General features: G+C 43.6%; 1 protein-coding gene and 1 long non-coding RNA gene across 5 annotated transcripts in view; one reads left to right on the forward strand and one right to left on the reverse strand.

Annotated features, from left to right (window-relative positions):
• Nucleotides 1–26,161, forward strand: part of FYN (FYN proto-oncogene, Src family tyrosine kinase) — a 211,013-nt gene that overhangs the window by 113,777 nt on the left and 71,075 nt on the right. The gene's annotated exons all lie outside the window — the stretch shown is intronic.
• LOC140636490 (uncharacterized) lies at nucleotides 229–1,751 on the reverse strand. Its single transcript, XR_012033679.1, has 2 exons — nucleotides 1,599–1,751; nucleotides 229–855 (listed from the first exon to the last, which is right to left on the reverse strand). It is a non-coding gene; the product is annotated as an uncharacterized lncRNA (long non-coding RNA).

Here is a 26,161-nt window from a genome sequence, read left to right on the forward strand (position 1 = left end):
GGCCAGGAAAGCGAGGTTACGTGGAATCCTTGTCCCGAGGCCCCGGAGGCTGGGCTCTGCACCTCCCCTGGCCCACGGTGCGAGAGAGAGCCGGGGGAAGCAGGCTCCTCCTTGGCACAGGCACGGAGCCCTCTCGGTGGCTCCTGGGGGTCCTGACCTACTCCAGCCCAGCTGCTACCCCCCTGGCAGTAGAACAGGAGGAAGTCAAGGTCCTCTGCTGTGGCTGTCAGGAGGCACTGTTTCTGTCGGTCGTTTTCGCTGCCATGAAGCTCACTGCGTTCAAGTGTTTTTGGAGAGCCCCAGAAGCTTGTGCTGTGTGAGCTCTAGGCACTTTGATCATAGTGAGGTTTATTTAATTGTCAGTCTGTCTGGCTGTTTATTAATTATCAAAGTGTAGCTGACATACAGTGTCGCATATTTTCAGGTGTGCAACGTAGTGATTCCGCTTCTCTGTGCACCACAAGTCTCTCTCACCACACGGTGCTATCACCATACCATTGACTATATTCCCTGTGATGAACCTTTTATCCCCGTGACTTATTCTTTCCATAACTGGGAGCCTGTATCTCCCACTGCCCCTCACCCATTCTGCCCGTCCACCCCCCACCCCTCGTCTCTGGCAACCACCAGTTCTCTGTACTTATGGCTCGGTCTCTTTTTCTTTGTTGATTCATTCATTTTTGTTTGTTTTGTTCTGTTTTTGGATTCCACGTACAAGTGAAATCACATGGTATTTGTCTTTCTGTATCTAGCATATTTCATTTAGCGTAATGTCCATCCACGTTGTCACGAATGTCATTATGGTGAGTTTCTTACAATAACATCCGCATTGATACGCGCCCTCGGTGTACAGTACTTAGAAAATACAGAAAAGCACAAAGGACAAAAAGAGTCACTATTATTCCATCACTCAGAAATTATCACACATGTTGTTAGTATCTTTGTCCAGTGTCCAAACTTGGAAGTTTTTTTAAGTGATTTCAAATTGCACTTAATGTTTTACATCTTATTTTTATAACTTGGCACTGTACCATGAATATTATCATGTCAGTAGTGTCAATAAGTTTATTTTACAGTGTGATTCCAGGGCTATCTCCTATCCCACTCTAGGAATGTGCCGTAGTTTATTTAATCACATAGGAAACCAACCTCTATTTTTGCTTATTTTGGTTGTTTCGAAAGACTTGGGTTTTAACCATTTTTAAAAACAACATCATACTATACCATTTTCAGATAACCTTGTTTTCATTGAGTGAATTGCCCAGTCAGGTTCAAGCGAACAAAAAAAGTTCTTCATAAAGTTTTATCTCATTTTTTGTTGTCATTTTATCAAAATGATAATCAACCCCTGAGTGGAAAAGAATTGTATGTGCCATAGCTTGCCGCTCTAAGAAAACGCAAGCAGACCAAGCCCCGTGCTGATGGATACACCCAAGTATAGAATAAGTTTAGGGATCTCAGGTGTAGCAGGTAGTTCTTAGACGTTAAATATCATCCTGTGCTTGATATAGTGAAATTTCAATTAAAAACAATTTTTTTGAGTAACCCTCAGTATTCAGGTAGATGAAGAGCTTTCTTAACCCTCTCTACCTACCTACCTCTCACTCAGCGCCTCTCTCTTCAAGACATCTGTCTCCTTCCCGATGTGGGATGCCATTTGAAAGGCTGGCTCCTGCTCACTTTATTGTAAGCTGTGGGGAAGAGAAGGTGTCAAGCCTATTTTCCCTTTGAGGCAGAGTTTGAATTGCAGAGGCCTGGAGCTTCCTGTTTGTGTTTCTTTTCCAGTAATACGTGTGATTCACCACAGTTCAAGGTAACCCCCATCTACAACGCCTCATTTTTTTTTTCAAATGGAATTTTTCTGTGGGAACCATAGAATAGAGAGGAATCCTGAAAGTCTTCCATGAAATTGTGCTTGCGGCATCTCATAATTTTGCAACGTAATTAGTTACCTGTTTTTCTTTATTATTTTTTAATCAGTCTATGCTCATACAAACAAGGTATGCATCATAGAGCAGGAAATGAAGGTCAAGAAAAATAAGTATTGTATTTTTTTGAAAAAAATTACTTTGTTGCTGGTACATGGGAGCAGAATTTTTCATATTGAACTAATAGCAGTTTGCTAAGGCCTTTTGTCAATTCTAATAATTTATCTGTAATTTTTCTTAGGTCTGTGTAACCAGTGTCATCCATAAATAACCATCAGATTTAGTTCTCCCTTTGCAACATTTATTTATTTGTTTATCTTTCTTATTTTAACCCCTCTGCCTAGGACCCACAGTACAGTGTTAAGCAAAATAGAGAGAGCACACCTCCTTGACTTGTTCTTAATTTTAAAGGGAAGGCTGAAAAAAAAAGGGGGGAGCGGGGGGAGGCTGCTAGCATTTTGCCATTGAACATGATGCTTACTGTTGGGATTTGGTTAATACTCTTTTTTTAAGTTAAGAGAGTTACCTTCTGATCCTAGTTTGCTAATAAGAGTTTCTGTTTTTTTTTAAATCACAAATAAGTGTTGAATTTTACTCAGTGCTGTTTCTGCATCCATTGATAAGATCGAGGGTTTTTCTCTGTTAATCTGATAATGGGGAAATTGCTGTCAGCAACTTTCTTAAGTTCAGTCGTCCTAGCATTATTGGTACAAATCCAAGTTAGCCATGATATGTTTAATGCACTGTTGGGTTCATTTGCTAACGTATTTTTAGGATTTTTATTTGTATTTATATCTGAAATTGGTCTATAGTTTTCCTTTCCCCTACTACCCTTGTCTGGTTTTGATAGTAAGATTCTCTATCTCTGAAAGCGTGCATCTTTTTTTCTCTAAAACTATCTGAACCTACTGCTTATTAGTTTTGTTTTCTTTGATGGAGAGATGAGTAGATTTTTAACCGATACATCAATTCATTTAACGGTTATAAGACTGTGTTTTTCTGAAATTCTTCATTTCAGTGAAATTTTCAAACTTAATGATACACAGCTGTTCCATAGTACATTCTTATTTTTTGTTCTCTGCTGGATCTGTAGTTATATTCTCTCTTTTACCCCTAATTTTTTTTAATATTCCCTGTGTTTTTCTTGATCAGTTTTGCTGACTTACCTATCAGCCTTTTCAAATAAACAGATTTTGCTTTGTTAATCTTCTGTAGTATGTCTTGGTTTACTGATTTTCTTAGTTTCTACCCTTTATTATTCCTTTCTTCCACTTACTTTGGATTTATTCTCATTCACTTTCTTACATCCTGAATTGGATACTCATTAGTTTTCCATCTCTTTTCCTTTCTAGGATAAAAATTTAAGTATTTTCCTTAAGTATACCATTAGTGGAATCTGCCCAGTTTTATTTTGGAATGTTATCATTACCATAATTGTTTCATCTTTGATTTCATGAGTTACTAGCAGTGTCATTTTAAATTCCCAAACGAGTGAGAGTTCTTTAGTAACCATTGTGTTTAGGAGTCTAACTTTTTAAAAATCTGTTATTAGAGAATGTTGTTTTTATGAAACCAGTTCCACAAAATTTATTGAGACTTGGTTCATGGCCTGGTGTGTGATCGATTTCTTAAAAACATTCCGTGAATATTTTTTTTAATGGATATTCTCTGATGGGTGCTGGGGAGATAGAGCTTCACACATTAGATGAAACCTCTTAACCATGTTGTTCAAATCTTTTATGTACTTTTTAACTCATCAGTCATTAAGAGAGGTATTGTTAAAATCTCTCACTGTGTTTGTCATTCTATCCTTACCGTTCTGACAATTTGCTTTAATCCTGGAGGAGTATCAAAGAGCCTTTTGCTGACACCATCCTCTTTCTCTCAGAACATGGATTCCCTTCTTTGGCTTCTAAGTAACTATGAATCTAGTTTCCCAGAAGCCCTGAGTTCAAGGCAGTCACCTTCAGATTACCTTGTTAGATTTAACACTGTGGGCTATTTCAGAGGAAAAGAAAAGAACTGCTATGCTCGAAAGAGCCTTAAAGTTCATCTAGCTCCACCAGTATCTGTTTATCTAAACTCTGCTAGAACAGCTCCATTGTCACACAGTCTCTACCCTCTTTGGGAAGCTCTCATTATTAAAACAAGTCATAAGAAAATAATTCTTCTATGTAACAACCCATCAGTTTTTTTAGATTGCTTAAATGTCTTCTTTTACTTAAAGCAAAATAATCTTAACATAATTCCAGGTCTTTTTGATATCTATTATTTTCTGAACAAGTTCTAGATTCTTTCCTTTTTTAAAAAAAGAATTTAGGGATCCCTGGGTGGCGCAGCGGTTTGGCGCCTGCCTTTGGCTGGGGCGTGATCCTGGAGACCCGGGATCGAATCCCACGTCGGGCTCCCAGTGCATGGAGCCTGCTTCTCCCTCTGCCTGTGTCTCTGCCTTTCTCTCTCTCTCTCTCTGTGTGACTATCATAAATAAATTAATTAATTAAACATTTTTAAAAAGTCAAAAAAATAAAAAAAGAATTTCTTTATTCATGAGCAATACACAGAAAGAGGCAGAGACATAGGCAGAGAGAGAAGTAGGCTCCCTGTGGGGAGCCCAATAAGGGACTCAATCCCAGGACCCCGGGATCATGCCCTGCGCCAAAGGCAGACACTCAATCACTGAGCCACCCAGGCTCCCTCGAGTTCTAGATTCTATATAGTCATGGCTTGAGAGACTAAAATATCTCATTGGATAACTACCAAGGAACCCCTCCAAAAAATTACATTATATGGAGGCTAAAACTCACTGACTCCGTCATATAAGAACTCTCTCTTAAGAGAAACAGTTGAGATGAGACTGTGCCTCTAGTCTGTTATTCTTAAGGTATACACCAAGATCCACGCAGTCCTTGTCCTGAAGATCAGCAGCAGCTACCGGAGGAAGGAAAACAATACATGGCAACAAATTTCCTGTTATTAAAAAAAAAATCCAACTTTCTTTAGAAATTTTGCTGGCTTGCTTTCTATGTTTCTAATAGATAATAGGGAAAATCTTGCCTTTCATTTGCTGACATAAAGGTAAATGTTATGTTTGGAAGTTGCAGAATTCACAATTTATACACTGAGGGAATGGTAAGAGGAGTCAGAAGGTCTCATCCTCCCATGGGAATAGTACCCTATTGTGTTTGCAGGGAGTCAGCTGTAAATCACGGGCACTCCACCCCCTTTCCCTCAGGATCCTCTCCTACCATCAAGAAGGGAAACCTCAGCTTAAGGCCCAGAACTATTCAGACAGTTAAGGAGTCCCATCTTCAAGCAGATAAAATGCAAGTAATATCTTAATTACTTAGGAAAATGCTTAGGATTTACTTAATGCGGAACAGAGAGACAACATTGCCCTTTTAAATTGTCTCTATCTAAAAAAAAAAAAATTAAAAAATTAAAAAATAAATTGTCTCTATCTCTTGGTGCCTCAAATTTCATTATCGTTGCAATTTAAAGACTCAAAATTCAGATTTGCTAAGAATAGGTAAATAGAACCTCTAGTGTGACTACTCCTTCATTGTGATTAACCTCCTTCGCTCAGCCTAACTAAAGGGAAGACCTCCATGATAATCAGCAAAACCTCTTCTCTTGGTTAAGACCAGCTAGGTTTGGTAAGTAATTTTTACCCAACATATTTATGTCAAAAGGTCCCAGGTTTCTAAGTGTTTCTGAGACTTACCTAAAGTGAGGCCAGACCTAATGCTATTTTCAGCAAACTGCGTTAGATCACACCGGCTTTCCTGCAGCCATGTCAAACAATTGACTCAAATTGAAATTACTCAACTAACACCCACCCCCCCAATCTTTTTCACACGTGCTGCTGCTCAAACCCACACATCCACCTTCCTGTACTTACATAACATTTTTTTTTCAGGCAGGCCCTCAAATTTTCCTCACTAATTTTACCATCTCCATTCTGGCCTTAGTACCCTAGGCTAGCAAGATATTTTTGTGTCCTGAGGTTGTCACTTGTTACATTTCTGATTCCTCCAAAAGTTTGTCTCATCTGAATATTTTACCAAGCAAATTTTCCATGTCTTCATGTAAGATGTTGGCAAAGTTGTTGGCGAGCTCAGAGCCCTGTTTTATGCCCACTAGAGGCCACCTTCTAAGTGAACATGAACTCACTGATCAGCCCCATTTAGATATTATCATTCATTGCATTGCCCTGGTATCCAGGCCATAGTTTCCTGTCTCCCAAGGGAATATGAGAAGCCTTTTTGGATGATGCATTGCTGAAGCGCACGTAGAACCACATTTCTCTGATCTCTTTCAAAACTGAAAGTCGGTTAACCATCCCTATCCTATATGAAACCAAATGCTGAAACACTTTAACGGGATTACCCAAATTAGGCTTTTCTCTCTAGCACTCCTTGATACTTTTTCCATAAGACCAATCTATTTTAATAAGACCAATTAATGTTGAGATTTCAGATATGGAAATGGGACTGAATTTTATCCAAAGCTATTTTCACCCCTGTTTTTGTGGGCATTTGGTTTAACAATTTTCTTCATGTGTGCTGAACTATTAAGTACTAGAACGTGTCAGCTAGAACGTTAGAGATAAACTAAGACCCCCCCAGCGCCATTCTGCCCGTTGCAACCCTGTATGCCCCTCTACCCCACCCTCCCCACCACCTTCCTAAATCAATATTAATTAATCAATCCTGGCTTGGTTCACCAAAACTGCTTCTTAGCTGTGTACCCTTCTTCTGGGTTCTCCCTTTGCTGAGCCATTCTGCCTAGAGCTAGCAGACCAAGTCACTCGCTCAGAGCCCTTCAGGGTCCTCCTTCCACACTCCAAACTAGGTCCTGTCCTGCTCCCTTGGCTGGCAGTCTGCTCAGAGCCACCTCCCGATTCCTCAGACTTAACACCACCTAGTGCAGTCATGACTCTTCCTTGAATGTCTCCTCTGCCTCCCTGATTCCCTGATGCCATGCTTGCTGCCCGTGTTCTGAGGTGGGGAATGTTCCAATCCATTTCTAAATTTAGAAATCTTGCTCCTCTCTCAAGCAATAACCTAAATGCTTCTCCTTAATGAAGTCTTGACTGATCCCTCCATTGAAAGTGATTTGTTCCTCTACTGAGCTCCTGGTAGTACTTGTAACTTCCAAGTGAGAGTCATATAGGACTGTCTGTATACTTGTTTTATCAAAAGCCGCTCCAGTGCTGGGACGATAGCTTATTCATCTTTTTAGTTCACAAAGGGCCAGGTGCCTAGTAGATGGGACAGGTTGGTTGGCTGGTTGGTTGAATGCGTGGATGGATGGTGTTGAAATTCAAGAGATAACTTGTCAAGATCACAAGGTTTTGAGTAATAGATTTGATAATAGAATCAGTTTCCAAATTCAGTGATAAGATGTTTGCCCAACACTGCACCACATTCTATCCCCTGGTTTTGCTTTGATCTTTTTGTGGAAGTATTAGTCATTAAACATCCAGTTTTAAGAATTAGACAGAAGTCCCATATTTAATTGTAATACCTCTTGATTTTGCACATTTAGAAATAAATGCTTGGGGAAAAGGCACGGTGGGCTTTTCTTACCACATTCTTTGAACTTCCTAAATAATTTATGCCACTTTGGAATCTTTGTGCCACACAGCTTAAAACATCTGCAAAAACATTGGAAATATTGGTCTTACCAACTCTAAAAAATCAGAATTCTCTTAACAGAAGAATGCACTTGAATCATACTGTGTCAGCAGTTTTTTGTTTGTTTTTTTGGTTTTATTTTGAGTGAGGAGTGGGCTAGGAATCTGATGTTAAAAATAAGAATTTAAGCCCAGGGATGAAATGGTTACCCACGAGAGAGGTGGCTGAGAGAGGTGGTGGTTCTGGCTTTCTCAGGCTGCAGTGTAACAAAGGCATGATGTTGTCAACCTGAGGTAGGGCTGATTAGCCTCATTTGAATCTGAAAGGGAGCCCACATCCTTCCTGTTGCCACGCAAAGATGCTGAAAAGAACTCACAGAGAAAACAGATGGACTAATATGTGTTATGTTTCCCAGACGTCCTGTCCCCAGTGCCCCCCAAAACAGTGCAATAATTGGGAATGAGGTTGAACGAGAAAAGAACAAAGGAATGAAAGTATAAAATGCCGAGGAAAAGCCAGCCAGAAGCTATTCTTTTTAATCTGCTTCTCTTAGTGCTTTTTCAAATGTGGTTCTGTAGATAGTGGCAAAGGAAAAGAAATGCAGGGTCATTTTTTCCGTTTTCACGTCAAATTGTTATCTTGCACAATAGACCCACCGGGACTTGCTCTCATTCATGGGTTGACCAACTCCCACTCCACCAGTTTCAAAAGTGAAGGTGGCCAAGCTGTCCTTTTGTTGTTCTGTGATGTTGGAGCCTCTTTCTTGCTTTTTAAAATAAGCCCCCCCCCCCCCGCAAGTCCAGAATGGCTGAAGCCTAGGCCATTTATTTTAACAATTCAGTCAAAATTTCCAATTTTCCTTCAATGTTAATTTAAAAGAAAAAAAAAAAGGCATGACTTATAGCAACATGGTTATGGATAGACAAAAAAAGAAAGGAGGGGAAGAGCCTGCATGTCTAACATTCTTTTTCTTACCAAGTATTTATTGGGTTACCTCTAGTACAGGCAAGATTCATCAGTATTAGTGACATTAGGGTCATGTTAGAGAAAGTCATAATGGAAGGAATCTAGAGTCCTCTAAATAAAGGCAAGAACTGCTTCAAAATGGGCAAGTATCGCTTGTCACTACATGTTCAGAAGTTAAAGGTCTCAGATTTAAATTAGATATAACAGGGAGTCATACAGAAAAGGGGATGTAAATTCTAGGATTCTTTCCAGGGAAAATCATGCAGTATTTCTGGAGGTCTTCACAATAAGCAAGATTTCCATCCCTACGCACAGACATTTATTCCTACAGTCTCTTAATTCCAAATTTGTTTCCACACATAGATTTTTGAACATTTGCTTAAAATATTCACAGGGTCACGAATGTTGTCTTGCATTGTGCTGAAACTTTACCTTGTTATAATTGAGTTATTTAAACTGAATTTTTTTTTACCTTTTAAGGAAAAACTCTAGAAACATCTAAAAAAAGTGTATAATTTTCCTGAGAGATACAGAATAGCTTCCGACAGATGATTAGATGCTTTGAAAATAAAAAGAAACAGGGCAGAACCTGAACTAAAAGGAATAACTGGTTCTCTTTGCCCTCTCCTGGGATATTTTATAACGTTTTGGGTTTGCCTTTTGGTGTCTGTTGAGTTAAGGAGCTCTTAAATTCTTCCATATTAGGAATATAGTCTTGTCATATAAAACCCACTTATTTGGGTACACAGGCAAATGGCATCATCCTTCCTTTCGGGTAGCCCAGTCTGTCTGTTATAAACATGATTATTATCACCATTACATTTTAGCTGTTGCTCCAGAAAAAGACAAAGATGTGTCACATGTGAAAGATCAGCAGTCAACATTAGAGCTGCAAATGTTTGGGGTTTTTTTATTATTACTATTATTTACCTTCACCCATGAGTTAACAACCCTTAGGAATTTGCCACAGATATAAAATATGAGCACTAGAAGAAATATTCAAGATTATCTGGATCAGGGGCACTGAATGGCTCAGTAGGTTAAGCATCCGACTCTTGATTTCCACTCAGGTCACAACCTCGGGATCGTGAGATCGAATCCTGCATCAGGCTCCGCACCAGGCTCTACACTGGGCATGGAGCCTGCTCAAGATTCTCTCTCCCTCTCCCTCTAACTCTGGAACCCCCACCTTAAAAAAAAAAAAAGCTTATCTAGATCAACCATTGTAGAGGCGAGGCCCAGGGAGAATGAGTGGCTTATCTGAGGTCACCAGTGGGTCAGCAGAACAGCAGTGCACATGTTTGCTTTTTAAATTATCCTACTCACCTATTAGGGAACATATTTCAATGCAGATGGTTTACCACTTTTAATCAAATGCGTCATATTTTTAACTTGGGTTAATCCTTTCAATTACTGAATACATTAACCAGTGCTGTCAATAGGTCTATAATGCAAATCGCAAAAGCAGGTAACACAGGTAATTTTAAAGTTTCTAGTAGCCATGATGAAAAAGCAAAAAGAAACACAATAAAATTGTAATAATACATTTTATTTAGGATGACATAGCCAAAATATTATCATTTCATTATGCAGTCAATAATTTAAAATTTATTTTTTTTTATTTATTTTTTATTGGTGTTCAATTTACTAACATACAGAATAACCCCCAAATTTAAAATTTATTAATGACATACTTTACATCCTTGTCTTCATACTAAGTCTTGGAAATCTGGCTATGTACTTTGTACTGACATCACATCTCAGTATGGACCAATCACATGCAGTTAGAGATCACGTACCACGTTGGGCAGCTCAGGTCCCTACAGCTGACCAGACCTAAGCTTTGCACCAAACCCCAGGCTCCTAGCCTTTGAAATTCTAAATATCCCTGAGTCGATTTCACATTTCTTTTGAATTTTTGCTCTTAACATGCCAAGCTTGTCTCCTGAAAACCCAAGAGAAGTAAGCAAGCACAAACTGCTGTAAAATGAGTGTATCTACTGAAAACATAGTCCGGCTCTTGCTAAGATAGTGTTACTGTGTGATATATGATTCCTGCCTTCCTCTAATTCCATGAAGTTCTGCATTTCCTTAATGTCAGAAGTTCCCTTACCAGCTGCAGCTGTTTCCTGTGGATAATGCTCTAAGTGGCTTTTATTTATGAGATGTCTTGTGCTGTAACTGCCATCAGAATGAATATGTATTCCGAAGCCTGTACCCCGAGTCAGCCTAATTAACGATCTTCTAAGAAATAATTGTTAAACTTTAGCTGTAGCTCTCCACAGTGATATCTCTCACTTTGACCTAATTACAAAATTTAATGTTAAAATATGTAAGGGGGGTTGGTTGGAGATCAAAGAAGAGGATCATTTTGCTTTCTGTTTGTTCAGCATCATCTTTCACATCTCCCAACCCCCACTGCCAAGCAGACAGGCAAAGGCAACACATGGAATAGTAATGAATGACTGTAGAAGATGTGGCTATGTCTTATTTCCCTCACCATCCAAGCAGGAGGAAGAAGAGCTCCTACCTACCTCAAGGGCTCGTGAGAATGAAGTACAAAGCACAGTATCTGGCGCATAGTGCTCAGCAAAAATGATAACTGTTATTATTTACTTCGCAGTTGCTTCAAAAAAAATGGTTAGGCAAAATAGAAAGCAAGTAGGTGTGTCTAGTCTGAAAAATGGAAAGGGAGCCTGCCAGCTCTTTGTAGCACATTATGCACATGATTCTTGGAACCAAACCAGGCTCCACCCAGAGCTGAGAGCTTTGTGTTTCCAGTGTGTCTTCAGCATGACTGTGAACCAGCATCCCTTTCAGTGAGGATGGGAATGTTGGAGCCAAAATGACTAGTTCATTTCAAAGGACAGGCATTGTATAGCGACGGCGGGGAGGAGCCGACCCAAATGGTGTGTTTGGAGTCATCAGAACAGTATTCATATCTGATTTTCATAGGGACTTGTGACAGATGTACAGAGGAGGACTGAATAAGTGTTTTGGATGCCATTTGGATTCTTTTGTGATGCTTCTTTACACAGTTCCACAGAGTAAGGACGTTTGCCTGTGCTGCCCAATAAACCCCTTAGCTGGAGCTCGTTGACGCTCCTTGAAGCCTCCGGATATCGTCTCCCAGTTGAACACAACCGCAGTCTCGCTGCTTAGTTGCTTGGCACACATGGGTGCACTCCTCCTGTTGGAAACGGGGAGCCCTAAGAGGATTTCTGAATCACTCCCTCTCTCCGCTGACCTCCCTCAGACCCTTACTGAAGTGCCCCTTGTGGCGGGAACAACATAGACTCCTAGGCTATGTCCAAGACTCCATGGACATACCGTTCTGAAGGAATGCTTTGGTTACCTAAATCATTCATCTAACCATTCATCCCGAGTACCTGAATTCTCAGCAAGTTGGCTTCTCCCTTTTGGGGACCATTTCTCATCTGTTTCTATGACCCAGACATCCAGCAGTAAGAGAATACAAAGGGTGGTCTCTCTCTTGGTTTTCTTGATTTTCTTGAAGTCTTAGCCCATAGTTCAAGGTCCCAAAGACCAAACTGGCTCAGGAGGTCAGCGCCACTTCACCTGACCTTACACACTGTGCCTTTCTTTTTTGCTTTGCCTTGGTTAAGCACTTGCACACCCCAGCAAAAGGGAGGGCTGTTCAGAACATGCCAAGTAATGTTATATTCACACTATGGAGTATGGCTCAGTAATGAAAACTACTGTAGCGAATAAAGCAATAAAAACTACTGTACTGCTCAGCAATGATAAACTAGTGAAAGGCATTTTATTGTGGATAAATGGGAAAAATAAGTAAATAGAGAAAGTACTCACTGTAGGACTGCATTTATATGGAGTTCCACGCCAGACAAAACTCATCTATGTGGTAGAAATCACAACGGGGATTGTTTTTGCATGGGTCTGATGGCAAGGGGCACTGATGGATCTTTCTAGGGTGATGAAAATGTTCTCTACGTTGAGAGGGGTTTAGGTTACACAGGCACATTTGTCAGAATTCATTGAACTGTGCACTTGAAATCCATACATTGCGCCATGTGTGAGTTATACCTAGACTAGAAAGAAACTGGGGTGCCTGTGGGGCACAGCCTGTGAAGCCTCGGATTCTTGGTTTTGGCTCAGGTTGTCATCTCAGGGTCACGGGATCAAGCCCTGCACTGGGCTCAGCATGGAGCATGGCATCTGCTTGGGAATCTCTTTTCTCTCTCCCTCTGCTCCTCCCCTTCCATTCCCCCCACCCAACCATGCACACACGTTCTCTCTCTCTTAAAAAAAAAAAAAAAGGAAAGAAAGGTAACTAAAAAGTCCATAATCCTTGCTAGCCCTCCCCCAATTATGAGAAATTCTCTTTTCATTTCTGAGATCTATATTTTCTCCAAAGCGAGCTCCCAGGTAGCTGTTCATCACCCTCTTTATATCCCAGGTACATAGTAGGGCAGCAGTTTCCTATTTCTTTTGGACCCTTCCTGGTGCCACAGTTTACAAATGGTCAGCCACATTTCAGAAGCATAGAATGACTCCCTTTTCACAATGATTGTTCCAGATTATATGCGAAATCAGTGTTTTCTAAGTTGTGCAAGGGAAATTTATTACTTGAAGAATAGTTTCTGGAAGGCGTTGACTATTCATTTCCCAAATTTGAGATTGGCTCTATTAATTTAGAATTTGGAGGATTGCTCTTACACCAATAAAGTGTCCAGTGTTGTGAAACGCAGATGTTTACATTAGATTTTAAATCTGTTTCCTACCCCCCACCCTGTCCCTCCAGTCTGTCCTCCCTGCTGTTAAGTAATCTTTCTGAAATACCGATCTGTTGTGTAATCCTTGCTCAGAAGCTTTGATGGCCTGCTCCTGCTTTCACATTTAGGCCCCTGCCCAGCTTTCTAGTTGCCCATCTCCACTCTTTGGCTTTCATCACACCAAACAAGGCTGCTCTCTGAGATGTTCCTTCTAGACTCTGCGTTTGTAAGAGCTGGAGAACATCTAGTTCAGCCCGTCCCTCACCGGTCCTTCCTGCGGGCCCAGCTCACATGCCTGTGCTCTGAGAACCTGTCCCAGCCTCCTCAAGGTAGGGATGACCCACATGCTCAAGCTCCCAGAGCACATGTGTATTTCTCTGGAGAACACACTTAACCACGTTAGAGCGGACAAATACTTTGCACGTCTGCCTTAGGTTGGCTGGTCTCTCCTCAGCAAGGGGACTAGCGTTTTGCATCTTTCTATTCTGTGCATGTTGCTAGATACACGCTATTGGCCAATAAAAGGAGGGTGGTTGGGTGTTTGGATTCATTCCTTCCTTCATTCAGCCCTGCAGCAGTAGCCTTCTTAGTATGGACCCCTGACGAGGAGGCCAGTAGGACGAGAACGTTGCGTGTCCCTAGCAAAAGCAGACTTTCTGGGGCATTGGCACAGTGTTCTGGTCCTGCATTTTTTACTTTCCTTTTCTAAGTATTAACAAGACTCTGATGGTGATCTCTGCCTGAGTTGTACTTACTACCCCGTCCTCTACGTGAAGGAATTCCTACCTAGTTTGGAGGAAGAAAACCAGAACGTACCAATGTCATGTAAACCAGGGTAGGAAAAAAATGCGAAGCCCAATACAAATACCACCTAACGATAAATTAGCTTTTTTATATTTTCCAAATACCTTCACATACACCACCTTGTTTTATCTTCACAAAAACCCCATGAATTAAGCAAAGAAGGGACCGTTATGCCAGCAGGCAAATGAGAAAAACTGAGGTGAAGTAAAGGCCAGATGATTTACCCAAAGTCACACGTCTGGTTAGTGATAATGCTGAGACCAGAATAGAAGTCCATGTGCTCCCACCAGGCTGGGAGATTTTCAAAAGTACGAGTTCCCAGGAAAGATCAAATAATTGCTGGAAAAGCACTTCCGATCTCCAACGAAAACAGATCTTTCCAGCTGAGTGCCCTCCCTAAGGCCTGAAGAGTATTATCTGCCAAGTAGCTATTCTTTTGTCTTCTGCATGAACTACCCCAGGCTGAAGGCCACTGTGAAATCTGTGAGAATCAACAGCGGCCACACACTGCCAAAATATATTTGCAGCTTATGGAATAAATGTCCATTTGGGTAGAAATTAGGGAATGCCTTTTCTTAAATCCCTGCTGGGACACAGGTATGGTGCTAATGCTAAATGCAGACACGGAGCTTTGTCACTTGCTGCATGTGTGTGAGTATGTGTGTGTCTGTGACAGAGAGAGAGCAAGAGGGAGACAGGGAGAGAGAGAGGGAGACACGAGACCTGTTCTGCTAGGCCAGTAATATTTAAAAGCAAATATTTAACCGCGGGATAATGGCTGCAGAAACTGCACTTGCAGCTGCAGCAGCATCATTCCTCTGGGGAAGGCAAGATGGCCATTTTCCAAACTGCTCATAAAGGGCGAGAGTCGGGAATGAAAAGACAGCTTGCTCACACTTAATACTGCACAGTCCGGCCTTGTATCTTGCATTAGAGACCTAGCTCGGAAGCTGACTGCAGAGACAGCTCATTGGCTCTGAGACCCAGGGTTCATTCTACAAGATCTTTCAGACCTCCTTTTTTCTATTATAAACAAACTTCCACGCATTTTATCGAGAGTGAAAGAGCCATATCTTTACAGACATTAAGCAATGAGGGGCTGTGAATTTGGTCCACGTAACCGATTGGTGCACAGTCACCCCAAACCTTCAACATGTTCATAACTGTTTAGAGCCAAGTTGCCTCTGATAGCAAATTTTAACCACTCTCGGGGCCCATCTTTGGGATCCTCTTGTCCTTTCTTCACATCCACTGTCCCATTCCCTCTTTCCCACTTAACCTTTCTTTCAAGGTCTCCACTGGCCGGCTTTGCTAGCCAAAATGTACAGACGTTTCACTCACCACAGGTAGAAAATGAGCTCCTGAAGGAAGAGGCGCCAAAGGATCCTTGGGAACAGCACAGGAAGGAACTCATCTTGGGCACCATCTTGGTCAAAGCCCTTATTCTTCTGATTCTATAGCCAGAATTACACAAGTATTTCCTTTTATTTTCATACCTATTTCAAACCTATTTACACAGCTGTTTCAAGGATCTGGAATAAAACATAAGGGGGAAAATCATGAAGTGAAATAAGAAATACAGAGAGAAAGATGAAGAAAACCACCTTTTTTGTTGCTGCTGCTGCTGCTCCTGAAATAACTCACTAATATTTAACCTTGTACTTCACTTGGAATTTGGGCCAAAACTATAAGTTAAAGAATGTCATCAAGGCCCTTTACCATTATAATATTAACAGAGCTTTATTTTTTTTTTTAAGATTTATTTATTCATGAGAGACAGAGAGAGAGAGAGAAAGAGAGAGGCACAGACACAGGCAGAGGGAGAAGCAGGCTCCATGCAGCAAGGAGCCCAATGTGGGACTCGATCCCAGGTCTCCCAGACCACACCCTGGGCTGAAGGCAGCTCTAAACTGCTGAGCCACCCAGGCTGCCCAACAGAGCTTTCTCAAACGTGGATTGAGTGTGACCACAATAATAGGACAAATTGTGACTCATTGACTATGTGGGTGTTTGTAGGTACATGTGACCTTGTCACGTAGATTTTGTTCTCATTAATTTCCTCATCAATAAATAAAAAGGGAGCGATAATTAATGTCTACGTTACTTTTTACCTAAAATGGTAAATGACACATTCTCATACTTGGCTTTTGGCCTTCGGATTGAAATTGAGTTCTTCAACTAGTGGGACAGTTCGGTTCAGCTGCAAAGCCTGTTTGGTTCTATTCCCACAGAGCATGTGTGAATTCTTCCTTTTGTCAGAAGCTGAGATTGATGAGTTCTCCCTTCCCAGTTATTTCACAGATGATTTGCAGTGAGCTAGGCATGGACTCAAATCATCTCGACTGTGAGGGTCTGAGTTGGAAGTTGCTGAATATCATGTAAATGAATAAACCTTGGCTTCAAGCCCAGAGAAAAGGTTGGATGTTAATATTGTTGTACACACCTTCAGTATCTTTGGGAGCATGACATTATATTAATACTTCTTGGGGGTGTTTGTTTCTGCATTGGGAGACATTGATTTGCCACATTGAATGCCACCAGTGACAGCTTTTCCTTCTTTTCTGAAGGTTGGGGAAGGAGCATGGACTTTATATAGTCAGATAGACATGAATTTGAAATCTGTCTCCATCATTCCCTAGCTGTTTGCTCTCAGACAAGTTTCTTCATCCCTCTGAGTAGCTTAGGTTTCTGGCGGGAAAACAGATTAAACAAACAAAATGGAGATCCATCTAGGACAATGCCTGGTATAGAGTAGGCTCTCAGAATTGTTAATCCTTGTCTCCATTCCTTCTTTGCATTAGGAACTCTGGGGAGTGAGCCTAAAAGATGGGGTTTTAAAAATTAATTTTTTGATTGAAGGTATTGTTTTAATCACTACTATTCCTACAAAAAGAGTAAGACCTTTCTGAGGGAGTCATGAAGGCAACATGGCATAGCCTAGTGGTTCTCAAAGTATGGACCCAGACCAGCAGCTTTGAAATCATTCAGGATCTTGTCAGAAATGCAGGTTCTCAGGCCCTTCCCCAGACCCCGCAGTCTGTATTTGCAAGCCTTTCCAGATAATTCTCATGTGTGTTAAGTTTGAGAACCACTGGTGCAGTGAGAAGAACACCAGACTAATTGTTACGTGTTCTACACTATGAGCCATTTCCTGGCTCGGCCTCGACCTCCTCACCTCTGAAATGAGAGGTGAGAGGGACCAAATGGTCTCTACATTCTTTTCCAGTTCTGGCCTTGTGGTTCTAATTTCCGGCTAGCTGTACCCAGGCAACATTCTCACAGTGATCGTACTCTAAAACAGAGGGAAAACTTTGTTTTCATTATTTCAAAAGTAGTATATTAGTGTTGTAGAAAATAAAAATGAGCAAAATGAAGAAACTTAAAACCATCCAGAAACTCAGTATCCCCATCCAAGGCACAGGGATTTCGTCCTGGGCTCTTCTAGTCCTTCCTTTTTTTTTTTTTTGTTTTTTTTTTGTTTTTGTTTTTTTAATGTGAATGCACCTCTGCACATTAACCTATCTGTATGTATAGAAGCATCTACCTATAGTCATTCAGTATCCATGGTTGTACAGTCAAGAACAGGCTTTGCTCCTGTGGAACTTTCATTCTCATGGAGGGAGGTAGACAGTAAACAAATAAGTAACTAAATAAATAAGACCATTTCTTAGAGTATTAGGTATATGAAGGAAATAAAACAGAGTGCTACGAGGGGCATCTGGGTGGCCTGGTCAGTTGAGCATCTGACTCTTGACTTCAGCTCAGGTCATGATCTCAGGGTCATGAGATTGAACCCCATGTTGGGCTCTGTGCTCAGTGTGCAGTCTGCTTGTCCCTCTCCTTCTGCTTGTTCCTCTGTTCATTCTCTCTCTTTCTCTCTCTCTCTCTCTCTCAAATAAATAAATAAATAAATAAATAAATAAATAAATAAATAAAATCTAAAAAATAAAAAACAAGACTGATATGATACAGTGACCGGGCTGTAGTCAGTTAAGAGCAGGTGACATTTGAGCTGTGACTTGAATCTTAGGAACAACCCAGCTATGTGGGTATTGGAGGGGGGAAGCCTTTCAAGCAAAGGGAGAAGCTTGTGTGGAGGCCCATCTGGCTAAGGGGAAAGAGATGTGGAAGGGAGAGCCGTAGAAGAGGAGGCCAGAGAGATAGGCAGGAGCCAGAACAGGGACAGCTGTAGAGTTTAAATTTATTCTGCATATAATAGTAAACTACACTAAGACTAGGAGAAACTTGGAGGGAAAAAAGATCACAAAAGATTGCTACATAGAGGATGGATTGTAGAAGGCAACAATGGAAGCAGGAGAAGCAGATTCGTATTTCCACCTAGTGTTTTTGCAACTTGCATGTTTCCCTTGACTTTAACATGAACATCTTTTAGGATTATTAAGTTCTGCTGCACTATTATTTTTAATGGCTATAATTTGAAGACTTTTTTGAGTCTGTTAGTTGGTTTCCTGTAATTATATAACTGGCATCCCCTGGTCATTTAACATCTTTAGTTGATATATTTTTACTTGGCTGGGGGGCCAGAGGGAAGCAAGTGAGGCATTCTCCTGGGGTGCATCATTTAAAGGCACCCAAAAAATCCTCAGTAATCAAAAGAAATAATATATTAATGCTATTTTTTTAATCCCAATTACCAAGCCTTCTGGCATCTCTTTATTTTGCTCCCAGGGCAGGTACCTTGCTCACTTTATCCTAGGCCTGGCCCTTGCACTTTTATACAAGAAAAACATAAGAAAGTAATTATTTGTCTCTAGGCTTGATTCTTCTTTTACTTACCCTCTTACAGAATTATATCATTAACTTAATTGTTAGCTACATGTTAACCGTGCATCTTCCCATCACCATCTTCATTCTTAAGCAATTAGAAAACACAAATACACAACAGGTTATGGGTTTAGACCCATATTCTTCATTTTCCCCTGACTCATGAATGGCTATGATCAAGTATCTGCTCCCCTGTCCTGCTCAGTTGCCCTGGAGGTTATACTGAGGAGGTCTACATGGCTCCTGTGTGGAAGTCACCTAGGAACCCACAGGGTGTCTAACTAGCCTCACCGTATAGTTCCAGTAGTGGCCAGTCGTTCCCTCCTTTCTGCTCAGACTTTTTAATTCTCTCCACCTCAGGAAAACTGGAGAGCCAAAAAAAAAAAAGTTAAAGTTGGAGGCTTTTTCTATTTAAACAGAAAAGAGAAATTCGCCAGAATCCAAAAGAAAAAGCCCTTCGAGTAACCAAATAAGTCTTCCATTTACATGTTGGTGTCTTTCTCTGCATCACCCCAACACTTGGTCTTCATGTGGTAGTTGGGCTCTTTTCAGCAAATAATTAAAGACAAAGGTGGGATCTTTGTATCTATAGAAGCAGTCACCCTCCCACTCCCCAACCACAGGGCCTGTGTGCTTGTGGCACTGTCGACCTTGGATACTCAGACCTCTATCCCACGGCTGGTGTCAGCTACACACGTTCCAGGCAGCCCATCACACCACGGAGCGAGGGCCCCCATTGACACTCTGGAGCTTCTCCAGGCTCCACCAAGCAAACTGTCTTTCTCTGCTGTCATTTACTCCTTTTCGTTACTGAATCCAGTGAGACTATTTTCAGCAAACAAATAAGTGTTGGGTATATGGGTCAGTGGGTAGATGGTTAGCAGGAATGATTATCATCAGAAAAGCCAAAGGTCCAAAAACTGTTAACCCAAAATGTTGCAAAGTCGTATCCCTCTAGACTCTAGACCACCCAGTTCAAAGGCTCAGTGTCTGATGTGTCTAATGTGGTTGGAAGAGTCCCCTGCTCTTACCTCAGCACAGGTAAAGGAGAAGACCCAGGTGACCTTGCTCTAATGCCTTTGAGATGGGGGGGGGGGCCATTCCCAGCATCTGGTGCCTGATTGAATCCAGCCCCCCCACGGGCCTGTGGAAGTCCCAGAGCACAAGGGAAGGTCCTGTGTTCCGGTGACAGGAGCCCTATGGGCATGGACAGCGTAATGGGAAGTGCTGATGACACTTCACGGAGCCACCGAAGCCATCTGTGAGGAATCAGAATGTGGCTGCCCCGAACCCACCTGTTCCTTAGTCCCTTTGAGCTTTCCGATCATATCAGGCCAACGGGACTATGCCAGAAGGACCAGGGCTTTCTGAACTGTCTCCTTGTGGCTTTGAGGAAGTAGTGGAGCTAAATATAACTCCTTCTGCCTGAGACCCATTTGCTTTTCTCTGGGTCATCAGTCATCGGAGTACAGCTTCTGAGAAATCTGTGCTTTGAACATTAGTATTTATGTGAAAATTAGCTTAGTAGATGCAAAAATGCTGTCTGACAGGAGTGCTGGCGTTTTAGTGACCCCTGAAATGAGCCCTTTGGTGGTGTGATTCATACTGAGATTTTTAGCCCCAGAGTTACACTAGAAGCTCCTTTTCTTTCTCTCTAAAACCAAACAACCCTCCATCCCCACCTTCCAACTGACACATGAGCAATGTGGCTGTCGTGCAAATGTCGTGGTTCCTTTTGAAAACTCTAAGGCAGTGGATTCTTTCCTGAGTTGAAACCAAATGAAGACTTAGACGGAAATGCAGCTCTCCCCCTTCTTTATTTTCTTTTCTTATTGTCTTTTAATTTTTATCAGGATAATTCATTTTGTTTGTCTCCTCAGCTAAACTCACAAAATGCTTTGATCCATAGCGATGAGTTTGGCAGTGTAGCCGGACACCAGTAATGGCAGATGGGCGCTGCTCCTGGGCAGCTGGGACGTCACTGGATGTCATTTGTGCCTGGGGTAGAAAGGCCAGCCATAACCCCAGGAGCACCCCCAGCTCCAGCAGTGCCTGCGCCCTTTACACACCTTACGTGCCCGTGCCTATTAAACCTGCAGTGTACTGAGCACCTGCTCTGTGGCCAGTTAATGGTCTAGACGTTACCTACTAATTTGATCCATATGAAGCTGATGTTTCCTTTTTTTCAGGTCAAAGATGCTCCGGGAACAAACTTCCTATTAGTAATTAATAGTAGAATGTCTATTCTTCTAAACACCGGCATAATACCCATTTTAGGGGGGGAAAAGCCAGAGTACTTTTAGCCATCTACTCAAGGTATAAATTCTAACCCTCCATCATGGCTTTAGAATTCTACCCTCTGACACCCGAAGGCAATGAGAAAGGAAGGAAGGAGGAAAAAAAAAAAAAAGAGGGGAGAATTAGAAGGCAACTCATTTTAGAACTAAAGGAGTGCATTTGAAGCCATTAAAAGAAAAATCACTCCTTTCTCTCTCCTACATGCCCAAATAATGAGCTGCCTGGCAGGGGCCTCTCTTGAGACGTTTGGCTGGGCAGGCACAGGCTGCTGCAGCGGGGACCACAGCAGCCTCGAGTGAGAGACGAACCCTGGCAGGGCCGTGGGAACAAGGCCGAGTCGCACAGAGATGGGCTCTGCGTGGCCTCCCTGAAATCCAACCCAGACTCCATTTGTGTTTACATCACATCAGCATCTTGATTTCCTCCCAACATAACATCATCATCTCCCACACATATTGCATCTCGCCGGAACACCCACATTATTAGGAGTTAATAATGATTTAAAACTAAACAAATTGCCGGGGCGCCTGGGAGGCTCAGCGGTTGAGCGCCTGCCATCGGCCCAGGGCGTGACCCCGGGGTCCCGGGATCGAGTCCCACGTCGGGCTCCCTGGGTGAAACCTGCTTCTCCCTCTGCCTGTGTCTCTGCCTCTGTCTCTGTGTGTGTGTGTCTCATGAAAAAATAAAATCTTAAAGATAAAATAATAAAACATCTTTAAAAAAATAAAGAAATTGCCTCCACCCTCGGTACGCCCCTGAGGCTGAATAACAACAGGGCAGGTTTCAGGTGCCTCGTGGAATCTGTAAAACGTTCGACGACACCTTGCAGATATTTTTAAGCCTAAAAGAGCGATAGCCACGTGGCCATCAGTGCTTTGCCCCAGGGATCTATCAGTCTCAACGTAGGAAGCTTACGGGCTTGGACAAACGGAGGGAGGTCATCTGGCCAAGCCACGCACTTTCCCCATTTGTTTGCCAGAGATGGGGGGGGGGGGGCAGTGGAAGCCACGCTGGGCATCAGGAGGAGAAATGAGCATAAGGGAGGGTGACAGGGACCACCGTGCACCGCCTCCCCGAGTGAGACCAGACAGGGCAGTGGGAAGGTGGAGGGCGGCCGCACACCGGAAGGCATGAGGCTGCTTTCACTTCTTTAGAAGAGGTTCCTGATCTCCCTTTCTAGTCACTGTCACTTGGAAGTACGTACTCAAAGCCAGGTTGCACCGGCGCTGTGCGTAGGTCGGCCTCAGTAGGCCAAGAATCGCAAACATGGGCCCCCAGCCCCCCAAGAGGCTTGCACCGGGAAGAAGACCCACGGCTCTTCCCCAGGGCTCAGCCTTCAGCCTTGTGTCCTGCAGCCTCACCTAGAGGTTTCTTCTCACCCCTGGCACGGAACGGCACCTGCAGAGCAGCACCCTGTCTGGGGAGGGGGTTGCATTGAAGACGAGGATGCCGGCCCTCCTGACTCCAAGCTCCTCCCCAGACGAGGTGGAGTTTGCATCGGGGCACACAAGCCCAACCTCGCCTGGGCAGCCGGGGCTGAGAGAGGAAGGGGAAATGACGGCGAACCTTGCCAGCTCCTCGGGCCGGCTGTCTCTGACCAGGGAGCAGCACCCCCGGCATAGTTACCTCGCAGGCTGGTGCCTTTCCCATCACTCTTCTCCAGTGAGCTTCCCTGTGGCCGAAACCACAGGCCTTGGAGGGGACCCAGCTCCAAAGATAGATCTGAGCTGGTGGTGTAAGCCCTCACCCCGGGCCCTTGCCGGGAAGTAAGGCCCACATTGCCTCTGGAACTGGGAAAAATACGGACTCCCGGCTCTCCCTCAGACCGCGGGGACACGCGTCCTCTGGCCCACAGAGGCATGTGTCTTCAGGATTTCCGCCTAGGAGTGGAACTGTGACTCAGAGGCCAGATGCATCTTCATCTTCACTAAATAATATAACATTGTTTTTGCAAAGTAATCCTAGCAGTTTACATCCCACCGGCAGTGTTTTAGGGAGTCCGTTATTCCACATTTTTACCAGTACTTTGTATCATCAGACTGAAAAATCCGTCGATGGCATCACTTCTCTGTGCTAGAATTACAATGGAGAAACGAAGGGGCACGGTTTGGGGTAGGTTTGGTTTGGTTTGGTTTGGTTTAAAAGTAAGTGATATTTTGTTACCTGACCTAAATGAGAATACAGAAATGCTCTGATCCCCAAAAAAAGTGATGAATTTTGTTTGTTGTTTGGCCACGGGAAACAGAGCCAAAAGTGAAAAAGAGAAATTTAGTTGAGGCATTATTTTAGGCTGAAGGAGAGTCCGATGTTTGAGGCACAAAAGAAATAATGGGGGAAAAATGGAAAGGGAGATTAACCAGCCAGCATATTAGGACAGACACAGATTTAAAACAGTTGAGATATGGTTAAGAAAAAAACAAACTTAGGGGCGCCTGGGTGGCTCAGTGGGTTAAGCATCTGCCGTTGGCTCAGGTCATGATCTCAGGGTCCTGGGATTGAGCCCTGTGTCAGGTTCCCAGCTCAGCGAGGAGCCTGCTTCTCCCTCTCCCTCTGCATGCTGCTCCCCTTGCTCATGCATGCTCTCTCTTGCTCTCTCGCTCGCTCGCTCTCTCAAACACATAAATTCAAAAAAAAAAAAAAAACAATTTAGTAAACAGCTTAGTGGGTTTGGGAAGGGAGGAATTGGTACCAATGATCAATTTTCTATAAGAGATACGGAGATCCAGTAACTTTTAGCAACATTTTTAAATCTTAGCGATGAAACCTGTGTAGAAAGTGCAAATCTTGAGAAGCAAGTTGCGTAAGGTATTAAGAGGGGTCTTGGTGGAGCGGGCATTCGGAGAATGTGTGTCCAGATTAAAGATGAACCCTGGCAGAAACCAAGGGTGTGCAGGCTGGTTTAACCGCAGGACCTTTTGTCCTCCCTCCCCGCTGCCTGGGCTGATGATCAGCATGTCAGGTCGGCCTTTGTCAAAAGAGAATTATGGCAGAGCTGGTGCCCAGGCTCAGTGCAAGTACATACCATTGTCACTCGCCCAGTCAGCTGGGGTCGCATGGAACCAGGACTGGGGCACAGCAGGAGGCCATACTTGGGTCACTGTCACCTGGAGTCTGTAGGGCTATTGCACAGGAGCGCGGCCTGGGCGCTGGGGACAGGCTAGCTCTGCCTGGTGCTGCTGCTCAGAGCTGCTGACCGGTGACCCTTGCTGGTGGATGGGCAGTCTCCGTCCCCTGACTGTGGTGAGCTTGTAGATGTGAGCAGAGCTGTCATAGCCAAAATATAAGCCATCGTCTTCTGACATCAGCCTAAAAATAAAAAAAAAAAAAAGTGTCCATATTACATATTCCATGCAAAACTGAGACGTAACCGCCGCTTCTGCCAAAAGCCGTTGCTATTTGGCTTGGTGCAACAAACCGTCCGTGGTTGGAGGGGGACCTCACACAGACCTGCACCTCTACCCCTAGCCCCTTCAGCAGGCTCCCCTTGCGGACATCGGAGGTCATCAGTCCGTTGTTGCGCAGTAGCTGTTACGTGCCCTTCTGAGTGGACAGGTGTCATCTTTTTCCAGATGCCGTGCATCGCAGGTGTCCATCTGTCTCTATTGTTGTCTGTCCTTGTCACACTTAGGCAACCGTCTACCCAGCTGCACATTTCCCCCTCCTGCCAGCCCTAAAAGATCTCGGGCTTCTCTTAGCGACAGGCGCCTCTGAACATGTCACTTAACGTGGTCCCATAGTAAACCGGCCCGGCTGCAGGACAGTTTTAGATCTGCATTCTCGCTTGCAGCAAAAGCTACAGTGTCGCCGTGGTCGCGGGTGATTCATGAGGTAGGAAGCAGGCAGAGATGGGAGCTAGAAATGGGTCGTTTGCCCAGCTGAAAAAGTCACATCTTACTCAGATGCACCGTCCACCCGCGTGCAGGCTTCTCCCACTCTCGGCTTCCGTGTCTGGCTCCCCCGTGCTTCCCCTCTCCCGGCCCCATTCCAGTACGTGTCTGTCACGACCCAGTCCCTCTCCCGCTTAATCCTGAGCATCGGCTAGTTAGTGTGTAAGTCCTTCAGCCCTATTAGCACACGTTTAAGATTATGTCTTAGGCTCAACTGTGGGTTGCAATCCAGTGCGGCCTAGCTGGGGGGCTTTAGGCACGTAACTTGCGCCCCTACCCTTGTCCCCTCATCTGTAAGAAGCTGCCAGTGAGAATAATGCCCAGTTCACAAGGCTGTTGATGGATCAGAGGAGATCGTTTGCTTATCACGCACAGCACAGCTTCGGGGACTCTAGTGAGCGCTCAGTAAAGTGGACGCGTCGTTGTTTGTGATCTGGCCTCATTTCCAGCCACCTTCCCAGCTGCTTCTAGCCATTGCGTTGAACTACCAGCTCCTTCTTGAGCGGGAGCCTGGTGCCTTCATTCGTAGAGCCTTGCAAGAGGCCGGGCACACGTTTCAGTGCTCTGGAAACGCAGAAACAAATCCCGTAAGCCACATGGAACTGTGTCCTACCCCACGTCTGTGCTCTCGTGCACTGTGCCGCCCTCTCCTCACCTGGACCAGGTACCTCACGGTTGCCGGCCTGGATCAATTCAGGTCCCTTGGTGCTCCCTCCCCAACCCAAGTCCAGATTTGACGGTCTCCCTCCTAAGGAGCTATAAGCACCTCGCGGGCAGGGTCTTGTTTACTTGAGTCCGTGCCCACAGCCCTCTGTGCAGTGCCTGTCACACACGATCAATATTGTTTGCTGCATAAAGGCTGGCGGTAGGGCTGGATGTAAATAAGAAGAGAGATGAAAATGCACGGAAAGTGAAACCATCAAAAACTAGTGATTTGTCACTATGGTGATTCCTGAGTAACTCTTGTTTTGGGGGAGGGTGGGGGAAGTTTCTTTGTTCCGTGTAACCCCCTCACCTCCAGCAACTCAGGAGAACAGCTATACCTGGCAATCCCAGGAAGGACTCAGAGAGAATCGGGGCCTCCCTGTGAGGAGGGGGCCGTA

Source organism: Canis lupus, chromosome 7, assembly GCF_048164855.1.
Source record: "Canis lupus baileyi chromosome 7, mCanLup2.hap1, whole genome shotgun sequence".
Taxonomy (NCBI): Eukaryota; Metazoa; Chordata; class Mammalia; order Carnivora; family Canidae; genus Canis; species Canis lupus.